The sequence below is a fragment of the Sebastes umbrosus genome, chromosome 5, assembly GCF_015220745.1.
Source record: "Sebastes umbrosus isolate fSebUmb1 chromosome 5, fSebUmb1.pri, whole genome shotgun sequence".
Classification (NCBI taxonomy): domain Eukaryota; kingdom Metazoa; phylum Chordata; class Actinopteri; order Perciformes; family Sebastidae; genus Sebastes; species Sebastes umbrosus.
In genome coordinates, this window is record NC_051273.1 from 7,202,937 (window position 1) to 7,217,691 (window position 14,755).

Below are 14,755 nucleotides of genomic sequence, written 5' to 3' on the forward strand. Positions count from 1 at the left end.
AATAAATAAATAAATGTGACGGGTGGCTGCAAATCTGAATTTCACCTAGGGCACCAATAAGGTCTAGAGCCGGCCATGAATCAGCCAGTCATCTGTCTCTAACATTTATTGGAAATGTGTTTAGCCCACGTCATAGCTGTGAATCTATAGTGAGGGCAAACGGCAGATTCATCAAATATTCATTGACAGAGGTTTCTCAAATTAAATGCGCCTTTTGTGAGCTTTGGATCAAATCCAACCAGAAATGTGTCTATTCCATATCATTTCCATGAATTCAGGCTTTGTGTATAAACAATGTTGAGTTGACTGGCGCTAACGCCTCTCTTAAAGATACAGGGTGAAATATTCGGCGACATCTAGTGGTGTGGTTGCAGATTGCAACCAACTGAGTACTCCTCCACTCACTCCTCCCTTTCAAAGACTGCGGTAATGTGAGCCGCCGAGTGCAAAACCGGGGAAACACCGTTCGCCTTGCTCAAAGGCCATCCATACCATAATAACACTACTTTAGGAGCAACGGAAGTCAGACGGCGGCTGGCGGTACCACGGTTTTACATTCTGCGTGTTGGAGAACTACGGTGGAAAGGCTCATGTTTTTACGTTACCTGAAGGCCCAATCCCTTTTACCCGCTCCCTATGTAGATCTGGAGGGCTCATTCTAAACTAACAAAAACACAACGATTCTTAGTTTCAGGTGATTATACACCAATGAACATAGTTATGAATATTATATTCCATTTCTGTTAATAGATCCCCCGAAATGATACACACTGTTCCTTTAAAGGAAGCACACATTAGACGTGACAGGGCCATTTACTCTACTCTATTTGTCTGCAGTCATCAATGCTGCATCTGTTGTGCATGTCAGAGGCTAGAAAGTTAAATTTGAACTCAACCAATTCAAAAAGTGGTTTTCTCAATCAAGCAACAAATTGTATTGAACTGGCTGAATGTAAAGGAAAAACAAATACGATGTATTAACAAGAAAGTGATGGCATCCCTGACTTAGAAAACATAATAGTTCCAGTTGACCTCAACTCAAAAGCTGTGACCTGTCTGCAGCCTGCACAGTGAGGACTGTTTGTCTCTCTTCACTCTATTTAACATGAAAACAGCTTGTGAGACCTTTAGGAAGGCCAAAGAAAGGTTTGTGTTAATGTGAGTTATTGTTTTTGACCAAAACACAAGATCGTGGTCAAAATATCAACACTGCTCTTGAATGCTGGAATGTGACATTGAGGAAGAATACAAGATACACGTGGAGCCACAATACAGGACTATTTTTAAAAAGAAGACTCTCCGTCTGAGGCGGTTGCATTATTAATGCATCTACAAAAAAAATTTTCTTAAGAAGCACCTCACGTTGCTGTCTGGCCGCTGCAATTTATCCACTGTCCTCTTTCTGATTGCTTTGAATAAAAAAATACTTTGCTTAGCTCTCTTTAGCTCTAATTATATTTACTTGTTCTGAGCACAATTCCTTTCATTCTGTTTAATGCTCACAATCAGAAAACGTTCATACTTGCATGCTACATGTAATGTCAGCTGAGTCTTTCAGGGATTAAAAGTCCAATTACTACTTTTTGAAATGCAGATATACCAGACACAGGTACATTTACACATATAAAGTGTATTTTACGTTGTTTAAAAGGGTACAGCATTGAACCATAAAGCCAAACATGTATCTATATTTTTTAAAACAATAAAAAGTTTATTATTATTTGTATTATTATTATTATTATTATATATTACTGCCTTCTAACTTCACCTTTCCCACAAGGCAGTTTTTGCTATTTTTACAGCCAAAAATACAAACTAATAGAATTATATATTATATAAAGTATTATATAATACATGCAATGTTACCGTATATTGTTGTGCCATGTTCAATTATGTATTTTCATATGCTATATAGAGCGAGACAGCCATGGATTTGTTATGATCCATTTTATAAAGTAAATATTATGGTCTGCTACGGCGGAATATGCCCGCTGACATTTTACAGTTGCTGCCATAACAAAACACATCACAGACAGCAATGATAAAACAGAAGCTGCTGGAAAAACACAATAACACAGAGGATGATGTGAACATTTTCCAGAAGATAAGCACATGGTCTCATCAGAATGAGCAGAGAGTGCAGACACATGATCAAGGCTACTGTCTCTGTTTCAGTTTGGACTGCTGAATTTAAACAGGAAACATCAATGCCAGTTTTAACCTCTGCAGGTCTCAAACAGAATACTCTCAGTTTACTCGCTTTAGCTGCAATGAGCTCTGAAAGCACACCGTGTGTGTTTTTCTGTACAGTATATGCAAAAGGTAGACAGAGAACTACCACATATCCATCAACATGCATTAGCACTCCAGTCTCCCCACAACAATTAATTCACACTCTCCAGCCTGGAGTGTAAATGTCATGGCCTCTCCTGTTACAGCACTGCTCAGCTGGGGATCGACATCATCTGCCTGCTCAGTTTACCCTACATTTACTTTAAAGGAACAGTGTGTAACATTTAGGGGGATCTATTGGCAGAAATGGAATATAATATTAGTAAGTATGTTTTCTGGGCTGCACGGTTACGGATAACGAATGAATGAAGTATATCCTCTAATCTAGCACGTGACGGGAGACTTTGACCAATCACAGGTCATTTCAGAGAGAGAGCATTCCTATTGGCTGTTCAATTCAGGCAGCTGTCAATCACTAGCGAACTCCGATCACACGGTCAAACTAGTCATCGCTGATCAAATATGAATAAATATTCTGTTACTGTAATGTCTATTTCTCGCCTCAAATGTTTTCAGAAACATCTTGTAGTGTACTGTTTAGCTGTAAAATGAGAAAGTGTGCCCCGGCTGGTGGGCGGTGCTTGGTATTTCCTCAACTGAGCTCAACATGGCTGCCAGGTCACAAACTTTCTCATTTTACAGCTAAACAGTACACTACAAGATGTTTCTGAAAACATTTTATGTGAGAAATAGGCATTAACGTAACAGAATATTGATTCATATTTGATCAGCGCTGCCTAGTTTGATCGGAGTTCACGAGTGATTGACAGCTGCTCAGAGACGGGAAGGCTCCAGCTCGGCTCTGACTGGTTGTTTTACTCCGGTCTGCGAAATCCTGCAGATGCTTTTAGGAGCACCAGAAAACACAGAGGCACATGCTTTTTTTTCAGATTACCCTTCTCATACACTATTGTTAGGATATAGTTGTTATAAAAATAACTTTTTTAATCATATTTGCTCCAATTCCACCTACTGCTGCTTTAACAAACACAGACAATGAAGTTGAGAAAGAAGTAGATTAGAAGGATTTATTGGAAAAGTTCATTACATTTCTAAGAGGCAACCTGTCCCAGAAACAAATGTGAATATGATCAGGCATTATATCTGTGAAGAATTCAAACAAGAACAAGCATGAAGCATGTTCAAATATCATTACAGGTATAAATATCTTAAATTCACACTTCAAAGAGACAAGTGGAGGTTAAATGCCTAATAAAGGACATGGATGCTAATGTCCAGAACTACTTATTCTGCCTCTCAATTCTGTAGCTCTACCATCTAACTACAACTGAGACTCTCTGTCCAGTCATTTCTCCTGTTAATCAGTAGAAAATCTAAAATGTTCCAGTTTGTTGTGGTGCCCTACGCTTGATTAATTCCGAGTTAAACCCCTCGACCCAGACAGCTGAGCTGAAAGGGTGAATCTCAGGTAATGTGCCGCTACAGCAGTTTGACACAACCCTTGCCGGTGTGATAAGATAGTAAAATGTACTTTGTATCTTCTATAATCAATCTGTGTAAACAACACTTTTTTTTTACTGTGTTGCTGGTTTCTGCGTAAAGTAATTACCTTCCTGGGATTAAAAAAACGTCGGTGGTGTGAGTTGCCAATAACTCCGGCAATAACTGGATAAATGTGACGGGGTCAAAGTGACGTAAGGCTTCCTCTCAGGAGGCACACTGGTTAAAAGTTAAACCGCCTCAACCACAATATTAGATAGCCAACAGCCACTGTGTGAGTGCAGATGTGTATGCAACATGTGCTTGAGTTGTGTGTCTCTGTTTGAAGTTTGACCTATGATGTTATCTAGGTCACATTTTGTGTCCACCTGTTTTAGGGATGAAGCAGGACAAACACTGAGAAATCCTATTGCCACATCAGCAGCCCTGCTTTAAGCCCCAGTTGTTGACACTCTGGGGAAACGAGTCAAACGACTCAATTAGACAGAGGAAAATACCCTTTGAACAGTGTGAACAGCATAATGATTAACTGTGTATGCAGTGGCAATCCTAATCTCTGACTGCATGTTTAACGTATCATCATAGTTATTAGTAATTAATATATAGTAGGCCATATATGTGTCTTACACAAGTTAAAATAAGATTGGAGACAGCTGACTGATGTTCACAACGCTGTCCATCCACCATGGCCTCAATAACAGGTTGCTGGCTATCATTGTCAGCAGTGCAACACTAATGTGTATCATTGTACTATTCCTCAAAGGGGATATGCTGCTGCTAACTAGCTCATTATGGATGAGCTGGCCGTTGGTACACAACTAATTAGGTATTGCTGGCAGCTTTTCTCAGCCCCCCACTGTCACCATGGGTGTAGTGTGTTAAGAGGAAAGCTGCGCGATATTAAGATCTTTAAACAACTAAGGGTATACCGGTGCAGTGCAATTCGATTCAACATATCAGAGTGCGGTTCACTATTTTTAACTTAAATAAAAATGATAGAGAATAGGAATAACTGTGTATATCTTTACTGTTCGCACAGCAGACTAATATGACTGTAAAAGCAGTCTAAACAAAGAGGGAAAAGATCAAGAGATGATGAGAGCCTCAAGGTTGGATCAGAGCTACAGTTTCCATTTTAAGAAGCAGAGAGGAGCTGTCGTGTTTGCCTCTCTATTTTGTTTTTAATGACCTCTCTCCACCCAGCTTCTTGTCCTGGAGTAAACACAAAGCCCAGAGGAATCTGCTATACATGTGGGAATACAGAAATTGTAGTGCTGTGATGTGGATTTTATGATAAATAATTGAAATCCACAGATTAATGTATAGTTGCGAACATGTGCTTTTTTTAATGATACGTTGCGTTTGCTCCTCCAGTATTGACTCGAGGCTTCCATGTGATGTCTCAGATACTGATATTGAGCTTTCATATGAAGTTCCCCGGATCACAGAAACTACTTGCTCCTGGCTCTGTGTAATATGTATGAGGTTTTATGAGTTCACTCGAGATAATCCTGTTTTAGCAGTCCCGAGGAAAAGAGAAGGCAGCTCAGTGAGAGACAGCATCAGATTAAAATACAGGCCAGTGATACAGAGAGTAAAAAGGATGACTGATGTTATTTACGTGTTTCAAAGAAATGAGCATCTAACAAATCGTCCAACACAAGAAGAGACAAGGGAAGAATCATATATGGGCTAAAACAGCAGGATAAAAAGAGAGAGACGAGACAGAGAGGAACAGAGGGACAGATAGGAGCAGCCAGTGATTGGAAGACCAAACACACTGTCACATGCAAGTCTGCAGATTTACATGTTTTTAAACTGGTGCCATAAGGTTACCGGCATCAGCACTATATGAGAGATATCTATCTATCTATCTATCTATCTATCTACAGTATCTATCTATTGTGTTTGTTTACAGTTTTTCTCAATCACTCTGGCTCATTTTCCGAAACAGTCTTAATGTTCTCTAAATTGTAAGTACAATCATCACAACTGTTTGATGGGACATCATAACTCTATTGCATGTCTGCAAAAGGTAGTTACTCATCCAAAACACTTCATTCATGCTTCAAAAGCTAGTTATTGTGTCAGTAAACTGGCCAATGCCACCAAAAGGAAAAGTTGTTTTGTCATCATGTGAGCCGTACTGGTCAAAATGTTTAGGTGTTTTTTCACTATGGCAGTCAACCCTGGAAATGTTTCTTATATACACATATCTGTTTTGTTCTACTTTTTGTTGACACTGACTGCTTACTGTAATATACAAGAATGTCAGTTTTATCTAGCCAGATGCTGCTGTGTATCGCACTGAGCTGTTTAGATTTAGATTAGATTCAACAGAGTTAAAAGTTTACTGAAAGTCATTAGGCCTACTGTAGTGCACAGAAAAAGGAAATGCACATTTGTATGTATACAGTACATGTATGTGTGTAACAATGTTCTGCATGTACTGTAAACAGAAAATTCACCTTTGATCTTTCATGTGCAGTCATATACAGTGAACAGAAAATTGCCATAAAATGATATCCATGAGAAAAAACAAGTAAAGCAAAAAAAAGCAGATGTGGTAAGGCTGGTGCTGTTACATCACAGTTTAAATGTAACGATCAGAGGGCAAGACATGTTGCAAGTGGCGTTCAAAGACCATGTCCTCTTGACCTGATCTGCACAACACAAGATTAACATACCCCAGTCACATGTGAGTGACTGGGGTATGTTAGTGACTGATTAAAGGTCCCATATTATGCTCATTTTCAGGTTCATACTTGTATTTTGTATTTCTACTAGAACATGTTAACATGCTGTAATGTTCAAACAACCCTTTATTTTCCCCATACTGTCAGCATGAATATGCCTGTATTTACCCTCTGTCTGAAACGCTCTGTTTTAGCGCATTTTGACGGAATTGCAACAGAATTACGTTGCTAGGCAACAGCTTGGGTCCATGTGTACTTCCTGTCAGCTGATGTCAGTCACATACACTGCGACCAGGAATAAACTGGGACACATTTAGAATGTTTACGTTTAAAATTATGTCAGGGGTCTAAATATTGTATATTCGTGACATCACGAATAGGCAGAAATCCTGACAGCTTGATTCAAATGCAGAGTTTCTGACTACGGGCTGTGTGTATTTTTTCCTGTGGATTGAGTGTTTCGATACTTTCACAGTATTTATAAAGGACTTAAGCCTGCTTTATAATGAAAAACGTGAAAATCTCACTTTTTTATAATATGGGACCTTTAAAGAAAAATACTGCTTTTTGTGTATTGGGTAGAAGTGTAAATAGTTCCATGATAGCAAAGATGATTAGAAATTGAATCTGACAACAGGTGGGTTCTGGCTGACTAGAGAAAGAAATAATAGAGAAATAGAAAAAGCAATAGAAAAACAATAAGTTCAAGTCTCTAAACAATTAGTTTGTTGATCACAACGGATTTGAATTTTCTCATTCATTCAAGAAAGTTGATGAGTTGATTCTCAGTGAAACTGTCGTCCTCTTCACAACCTCTAAACATTCTTTCATCGTTTGAGCCTTCACATGCAAAATGATCCATTCAATTATCAAAATCTGTCAGACTACATGTATATTCCATAAATATCTATGACATGGTGTTACGTATTGTAAGGAGGTACAATATTTTGTTTTTAACTGAACTACTGCAGGGTTTTTTTTTGTATGGATGTCATTTTGTGGCAAATTTTCTCTTCGCTGTATATGACTTTACATGAAAGATCAAAGGTGAAACTTCTGTTTACAGTACATACAGCACATTGTTGCTACACAAATACATTTACTCTATACATACAAATGTGCATATCCTTTTTCTGTGTACCTACAGTATTGTACAGTAAACGTTGACCTACTGTTGGGATGGGAATCTAAACAGCTCAGTGTGACACACAACAGCATTCATCTAGACAGAACTGACATTCTGGTATAGTACAATAAGCAGTCAGTGTCAACAAAAAGTAGAACAAAACAGAGATTTGTTTATAAGAATCATTTCCAGGGTTGGTTGATGGTGAAAAAACATGTAAACATTTTGACCAGTACGACTCACACGATGACAAAACAACTTTCCATTTTGGTGCCATTGGCCGGTTTACTGACACAATAACTAGGTTTTGAAGCATGAATGAAGTGTAGAGTTGTAATGTCCCATCAAACAGTTGTGAAATTGTACTTACAGTTTAGATTATGTTAAGATTGTTTCGAAATATGAGCCAAAGCGATTGAGAAAAACTGTAAACAAACAAATTTATCTTTAGCAATGTTATGGATAGATGGATTGAAGTGTTTTAGGTGAGTTACTACCTCTTGCATACATGCACTAGAGTTGTACTGTCCCATCAAACAGTCGTGACAATTGCACGACTGATAAAAACTGTTATTAGAGCCACTAGTACATTTACATGAAGACAGTGTGTCCTCCAGGGAGATCAGTGCAACACTAGGTCAAGATCTTTTAATCTAACAAAATCTAGCTTTGTGTGTACGTGTGTTTTATTCTCACTGAAATGACCCACTTCCTCAAAGTGAGTCAGACCACAGGAGGGTGGAGGGTTTGAAAAGAGCACGTCTGAGAGAGATTTTGTGTATTTACATGGGACAGAAAGCTCGACTCTTGTGGCTCTTCCTCCTCTGGGGGTGAGAGGAGAGCCTGGCACAGATCTGTGGGAAAGACATAGAGAGGGTGTTTGACTACAGCGAGCCTTTGTGGGTCTGCACAGTCACACTTATTAGTCACAGCAGAAGGTGTGAGCTGTAATTTATAATCTAGCTAGTTAGCTCACAGTGTCACCTATTTATGCAGAAGCAGTTTGATGGATTGCAGATTGTAAAGTGGTGCAGCTTCAAATTAACAGCTCTACCTGCTGCATTTAGTTTAATGCACCTTTGAAAGATTTTGTCATCTTAAAGAGGTAATTCTGTTTTTATTGTTGTTGTGTTTTAAGATAAACGTGGCAAAATGAGCATGCACCACATCACACCACACTATCACAGTCTCATTCAGATGCTGACATGGCTACACTTGACTGGTGGGAATTAAGGTATTCCTCTATACTCCAATTAATGTTATGGTGAATCACATACACACACTGTTGTAACTCAAAGTGTGTTAGGACTAGAGAGGGAACGATAGGATTTTATCGCAGATCACAACAAAAAACACAACTGGCTCAATTCGTGGTGAATTTCCATTATCGGAATAATCATGAATATCGTCAAAAGGGATTTGAAAAAGCTGTCTAGCTCGCTGTTATGGTAGAGAAGTGAAAAATAAAGCCTGATTTTTAAAATACAGGAATTATCATGCAAGAAAGAACACACTCAATGTCGCTATTTCTTTATGAATTGATCCTGTATTTTTGCAGGCAGACCTTATTATTTATGGTAACCTTATTTAAGATTGTATGATTGTTTTTTACTAAAAAAAAAAAGATGTGTGTCCTATCTGTGATGCAATAAGAATGATAATGAATCGCAATTATTTTGGCCAGAATAATTATGACGTTACATTTTCATATCGTCCCATGCCTAGTTAAGACTATATGATGACTTTGTTGGGTATACAATGAATTTGAAAAAGTATACCTGTGTTGATGTCTAACAGATGCTCTATGAATCCGAATTCAAACCTCACTTGGTTGCAAAATTAAATTCTCAAATCTCAAATTAAAGGGTCAGTTCTTCAATTGGGAGAGAGTCCTGCACGTTTATAAGTATTGACTTAACTGCCATGAGGGCACACAAATAACATATGTGGCTAAATTGGGTGCCATTCTCCTTTAAGAGACAGGATGAAACAGAGGAGCACAGATCGTATCTGTGTTAACAGGACATTACGGGCTGGATTCTTGGGAAATAATCCAGATTATCTGAGATCACATAAGTAGTGTGTTGTCTCAGGCCTCACAGATCATAAAGTAGGCCACAACTTGAACTAAAAAGACACGACATTCTCTTTACCTTTGAGCTGGCCCCACTGAAAACCCACTGCCCCTGTTTCGTCATGTTATTGGTCTGTCATGAGAACTAAATGAGTTTCACAGTTTATCAGTACCTTATCAGAGGACTATGTAACTCCACCATCATGTTGCACTGTTTCAGTTTTCAATGCGCCAGGCCAGGGTGAGGAGTAGAGAGGTGGAGATATCAACAAAACTCTCTGTTTGTCCAGTTAAATGACTCCGTGCAGTTTTGATGCTCTAACTATTGACACAGGAATGAGAATGTAGTGCAGAGGAAGTGGGAAGATATCAGTAAATGAATTTACTAAACTGCAAAATGATATCCTTCCCACTAGATTAAACTAATGTGGACTCAAAAAGACATGCTATATGGTGTCACATTTGACTAAATAAGAAACCAGGAAATAATTGGTAAGGCCGTCACTGCCTGGCATTAAAGTATTTCCTTTACTGCAAGAACGTTTTTCAACACTGCAGTGCCACTCTAATTTCTTCACCAGACTTAAACCTCCTGCTTGCATCGACTCCGTCCACACAGCAGTGCCAGCCACGTGCTACTGCTGGGCCTGGATACCTAAAATATTCATAGCGTCCTTGTCAGAACACATTTATGCCGCCTCACTGAACAAATGTCTGTAGAATGAAAGGAAGAAGGGGGGGCGCCAGAGTTTACAAGACGACTCAGCAAAACTAAGGGCTGTATCCTTTGTGTTGGAATCAGTCAAAGCCAACACACACAGATAGTTTTTTGTTGTTGATTCAATACTTGGATAATAAGTCAGAGATAAAACCATCAACATGGCTAAGATAATTCACCGAAGATGTTCACCTTCCATATCTTGATTTTACCGTCATATATGTATGATAAAACAGAGCCATACTGACTAGAAATGCTGGCTATAAGACACTGGTTCAGCAGCTGTGATTGTGGCCGTTCTGTGTGGAGTTTGCATGTTCTCCCTGTGTTAGTGTGGGTTTTCTCCAGGTTCTCCGGCTTCCTTCCACAGTCCAACGTGTCATGTCTTTGGGGGTACAACACCTGCGCAGTTAAATCTGGTCTGCCCTCGCCGAAATTGAGCCAATCGTGTGTTTTCGTTCTTAAAATGAGCCCTTCATATCTACATATGGAGCAGGTCCTCTTCAGGTCCATGTTTCTACAGTAGCACAGAACAGACAAACCAAACACTGGCTCTAGAGAACCTTTTCGAGTTTTTATGTTACCTGAAGGCCACCATAGTTCTCCAACACGCTTGTGGAACTGCGGCAACGTGAGCCGCAGAGTGTAAAACCGTGGTACCGCCAGCCGCCGTTTGACTTCTGTTGCTCCTAAAGTAGTGTTATTATGGTTTGGATGGCCTCTTGAGCGAGGCGAACGGCGTTACCACGGTTTTGCACTCAGTGGCTCGCGTTACCGCAGTCTTGGAAAGGGAGGAGTGAGCGGAGGGTAACACAGTTGGTTGTAATCTGCAACCACACCACTAGGTGTCAGCAAATCCTACACACTGTCCCTTTAAAATATAGCAATTCAATACCACAAACTACCACCTCAGAAATGACCTCAGAACTCCTCTGTGGATTGATGGTAGAAGTAATCCTACTACAAGTATATGGCAATATCGCTCTGAATAACAATTGTTCATTTGTCAATTTCTTCAGTTTCTTTCCACTTTTTTGGTCCCGATCCAATTCCTAAAAACAGCTACTTAAGAAACAAAGTCAGGCTGCGGCCGGTTGGCTGCACTCCATCAGCTGTAATCACCACTTCCCTGTCTGAGACTCCAGATGCTGTGCTGAGGAGATGGACTGTCAGGGATCTTCATTCACCTTTGCAGACAGTCAGACAAGGAGCTTTTGCAAAGACAAAACTTACAATGATTAGTGAATGACAGACACATTGAGATGAAGGCAGCTGTGCTGATTTGGGGTTTGCACTCTGTAATTAATGAATTCAAGCCACAAATATTACTCCAGCTAAAGGCTTTTATATTTACATTTTCATGTGTTTGGCAATCACGTGGAATTTGCATATCAGTGATGGCATGCACTCTATCTTATTTCAGTTTGTTTTGTTGAAACCATCCTTGGTGATATGACCTTAACTCTGGTTGGTTTCTTGGCCCGGCTCTCCCTCTGCAATCCAGGCACACATACACACAGCTATACAAAAAAAAAGAAGGAAAGAAATAGGGGTGAAATATGATGCAGGTGACCATCCTTGGAAACCAGCCATTCATTTTCTTGCCCATGAGCCAGCAGTAACTTCTTTCACCTTGTCAGGAATGTCACCTCCACATGGATGGAAGCACAACGTGTCGTGGCAACAAAACCAGCACAAGAGCTGTTATGAAGAGATTACGTTGTGTTGATAAACCTAATCTGTGCTGACCGGACTCCTGGCTTTAGTTGTTAACACTGTGATTTTCAACACAATGGTCAGTTTGCTTTTAAGGCTATGGCTAAATGCTCTTGTGTTGCTGTTGGGTGCCAGGCTTTCACAAACAACTTCACACATTACAGACACGCACGCACACACACGCACACACACAGCGCCCATGCAGGTACAAAGGCTGGCTGATACATTGGTATTGAAGCGATTCTTATCCTCTAATCTAATTACTGATGTACTGAGTAAGTACTAAGCTCCATTCAGTCACGGCAGGTGACTGAGTCCTTCTTCCTCCAGATGACGTATATGTGCAGTAGTGGAGAGGGTTGAGCCCGGATGTTCCTTCTTAATGGACATCAAACCACTTACAGTTTGCACACAGACAGAGGCATGTAGAGGGGAAGATGACAAATGGCAAGCAAATGTGGAAAAGTGGCATCGTATATTGAATGGCTAAAGCATTCAAAAGGAGACACAAATGTCAACGAGAGATCTCCATACAGACATGACAAGCAAAAGGCGGAGGAGCAGTGCTTGTCCCCAAGGGCCAAGTGGACTTAACTCAGCAAACATGTGTACTTAAGCAAACTACTGAATCCTGTTTTGTAGCCCACCTGTCCTCACTCCTGAGGTCAAGAAATCTGTAGGCTACTCAAATACAACTTTGAGGCACTCCATGTCATAAAATGTTGCTGATACCATCTGTCTTCATTTCTATCTTTTACTGTTGATACTTTTTATTGATACATTTTTACTGCTAACAGGCTTCTTGTTTGAATGCAGCACTTTTACCTGTAATGGAATATTTTCCACTGTGGAATGGCAACTTTCTAAAAATTGAAGGATTTTATAATTCATTATAACAATTTAAAAAAAAAAAAATAGGTTTATATTTTTGCTAACGTTTGTTGTATAAAAGATCTGGATCATCAAAAAAACAAATGGCTTATACTATCAGATCATAGCCTACAGTATACCATGATGCAATGTAACAAAGTACATTTACTGAACTATAGTAGTGCAGTTTTGAAGAACATGCACTTTACTCCATTTTATGCTACTTTATACCTCTACTTCACTATTTAATTATTTGACAGCTATGGCTATAAATTGCTGTAATAAAATTGTCCACACAAAATGCACATCATAAATTACAATGCATCGTTACCCAACAGTGTATAAACCATAGATATAAAGCAGTAGATGCAACATTATGTCATAACTAATGGGTTAACCGTCCGCCATCTGACCTGGGTATTAAGTGGAATTTCATTTCATTGTCACTGTGCAATATCATTTTCCACTTGTGCAATTTTGTTAATAGTCTGTTTATTGTCAATACTGTATATACTGCTCCTATTTTTATACTTCCTTCTATTTAAATGGTTCATATTTTGTTACACTTTGTTTAGCTCTTTTTTTTACTGTGTTAGCTGATGCATCTTGTTTTTTGCACTATCCCCTTTGCTGCTATACACTGCACATTTCCCCACTGCAGGACTAATACAGGAATATCTTATCTTACCTTATCTTATCTTACTTCTTCCACCACTGACTGTGTATTTCGTCATCATAAGAAGACTGATGAACTATAATTCCTTCCCAGTGATTTTCTTCTTTAACATTATTTGCATATGAGCCTCTCCCACACTCACTGCATACTCTGATTTCATCACCTTCAGTGTAGGGAGTGGATTGAGTGTTTCGATACTTTCACAGTATTTATATAGGACTTAAGCCTGCTTTATAATAAAAAAACATGAAAATGTATTGCTACTTATATTCTTTTATTTTTTATCTTTTTTATTTCAAAATGACAGTATACATAGTAACAGCAGAAAACATTCAAAACATTTACATACAGAAGAAGCATAGCGAAAACATAAACAAAGAGCTGTGCCATACATAAAAGGACAACAGAAATGAAACAAAACCAACATAAAAAATAAAAAAAAAAGATATTGCATACATTCATTGTTTTCATTGCTTTTTTGTTTTGTGAGGAAGTAATGGTTGACAGATAAAGATCGATTTCTTTAATAAATACAAAGAAGTTAGACTTTTTTTTGGTAAATTTACACTTGTGAAGTATTGCTACTTATATAGGCTGCCTACTTCTTCCACCACTGCCTGTGTATTTCGTCATTATTAGATGGATAGATAGATAGATAGATATATTGATAGATAGATAGATAGATAGATAGATAGTAACTTTATTGATACCGAGGGAAATTCAAGTTTCCAGCATCACAGTTCCATAGTGCAAAACATGTTAGTAAAAAGGCAGTAAAAAAGTTAGTAGTGCAAAGTACAAAAAATATACCAGATATAAAAATACAAGGAGATGAAGAAAATTGTTAAAACTGAATATAGTGCAGGGTAACAGCTGTGATACAGTACTATTAAAAAGTGAATATAGTGCAGAAGAGACTGTTAAAAATGAATGAAAAAAAATCTGAGATTTCCAGAATAAAGTCATAATATTACGAGAAAAAAATAGTAATGTTACGTGAATAAAGTCATAATGTTATGAGAAAAAAATGTGTAATATTACGAGAATAAAGTCATAAATTTGGGAGAAAAAAAGTCGGAATATTACGAGAATAAAGTCATAACTTTATGAGAAAAAGAGTCGTAAT